The 2,208-nt window shown below is 51.2% G+C and overlaps 1 pseudogene; it reads right to left on the bottom strand.

The window, feature by feature from the left end:
• Nucleotides 1–282: 282 nt before the first annotated feature.
• On the bottom strand, nt 283–1,808 carry LOC142461616 (elongin-A pseudogene; annotated as a pseudogene).
• Between the last annotated feature and the right edge of the window lie 400 nt (nt 1,809–2,208).

Genomic DNA, 2,208 nt, shown 5'->3' with positions numbered 1-2,208 from the left:
GCTCCAAGTGTGCCTACCTCCCCAAAATGATGACCTTGCAGCAGCAGTGCATCCGCATCCTGAAGAACAACATCGACTCCATCTTTGAGGTGGGCGGTGTCCCTTACTCTATCCTGGAGCCTGTCCTGGAGCGGTGCACGCCGGATCAGTTGTAACGCATCGAGGGGTGCAATCACGTATTAATTGAAGATACCGATCAATTATGGAAAATTCATTGTCACTGAGACTTTAAGGATGAAAGGCCGGAAGAGTATGAGTCATGGCGGAGATGTACCTGAGGCTTCAGGATGCCCGAGAGCAACGGCTCCAATTACTGATGAAGAATATCCGCTCTGCGCATGCCAATAAACCCAAAGGCCGGCAGGCAAAGATGGCCTTTGTCAACTCCGTCGCCAAGCCGCCTCCTGACTTGCGAAGGCGGCAGGAGAAGTTTTGAACTGGAGGAGCGGCTGTCGCCTTCGATAATTTCAGAACCGAGTCCAAGCTTTTACTCGAGCTCTTTGAGTCGCTTTTTTTCAGCACTTTGTCTCTGAGCGTGGGGGCCGAGGGCTTCACTACCTTCTTCTTTTTCTTGCGCGGCTGATCATAGCTGAGGTACGACTCAAAAGACATGCTTGGCTGCTCAAATTCATCCGCCATGTCTGCCTCCTCCACTCTGGGGAGGGCGCCCCCCGACTCCCTGTCTTGAGGAGCAGGTTTTGGCTTCCCTTCCTGAGTCTTTAGATTGTTAGAAACCTTCTCTTTCACTTTGTCCACACTGTCCAAGCCCTGCTTAGCTTTGTCGGGCTTGCTCCGCTCCGAGTCTTTGTGTTTTGGCTTTTTAAGGTGGTTGTCGGTGGCCACCTCCACGGGGGGGGGGGGGGGAGGGCTTCTTCTTGCTGCTGCCAGCCTCTCTGTCCTTCTCCCTCCAGGCACCACTCGACAGCGGTTTCTACCGCAGGCCGTCGCCCGGAAGCAGCCTCCTCTTGTCCTCTTTGGACCCGGCCTTGTGCGACTTCTCTCTGCGGAGCCCTGGGGCCTTCTCGACTCCCTTGGCGTCCACCGCGCGTTTCTCCTTGTGGGAGGGCTTGTGCTCCGTGCTTTGGCTCACCGTCCCTTGACCGAGGGGCTCGCCCACATACCGTTCTTGACTGACCCCCAGTCTGTTCTCAGAGGCATGACCGTGGCCTTTCCCCGACTTCTGGTGTGCAGCTGTGGGCTCGGGGTCCTCCTCCGGGGATCTGTATGGGTTCACACACATCTGGGGAGGACTGGCAGGAGCGGGAGGGGACTGCACATGGCCATAATCGGAAGATTCGTGGTCTGACGAATAAGGCTGTGAGATTTGGTGGCACCTCTTTCTCTCATCTTGCCGCTCGTGACTGTGAGAGACTTTGTGCGGTCTCTCCAGTTCTGAGAGTTTTTTGTGCTTTTTCTGTCTGTGCTCAAGGATGAAGGGCTCAGGCTGAAGGCTATCAGAGGCTTTCCAGTTCTCCTGGAAGTCCGTCTCCACCTCCTCCTTGTGCAGGGCATCCCGGGGGCGCTTCCGGGATTACTCTTCTCAAAGTCCTGTTCTTCAGGCTCTGTGCTCCGTTCCACAGGGACCAGCTTCTTCCACTGGGCCACCAGGTCTGGGGCGAAGCTTCCGACATGCTCATGTTTTCGCAAGCTATTTACTGTTTTCCCAACTCCAGTCTCCGCAAGAATATCGACTGTAATGGGCAAAGTGGAGAGTTTCTTCACATATTTCAATAGCTTCTTGGGTCCGGGTTCCCGGCCAGGCGCGCCTGTAGCTTCTCCACAACTTGGAGCGCCGACTCTGCCGTCATCGCTGTCACTGGCGCAGCCTCCTCGCCCGAACTGCCTGATTGACTTTTATACTTCAGAAAATTTTCTGTTGCCTACAGTAATTTTTATGCTATAATTAAGAATACTTTATAAAATATTTATGAAATACTTATTTCTTTACAATAACCCTCTAAATAGATTTGTCTATTTTCCAATGGTCACAATTATTTTATTTACTTTTGAATGGTTCTATTGGCATATAATCCACATACCCTACAGTTCAATAGCTTAATCATATCAAGAATTGCACGATCATCTAAATATATTTTGTTTAAAATTTTATGTAAGTTTATAAACCATGCCTGCTGCCATTTAGTTTATTCCAACTCATCATGATCCTAGGGCTCTATAGAGGGTTCCTAAGACCGTAAATCTTTATGC

This window comes from Tenrec ecaudatus, chromosome 11, assembly GCF_050624435.1.
Source record: "Tenrec ecaudatus isolate mTenEca1 chromosome 11, mTenEca1.hap1, whole genome shotgun sequence".
Lineage (NCBI taxonomy): Eukaryota > Metazoa > Chordata > Mammalia > Afrosoricida > Tenrecidae > Tenrec > Tenrec ecaudatus.
Note: the sequence above shows the minus strand (reverse complement) of the source record. Positions and strands in the feature narration are given on the sequence as shown.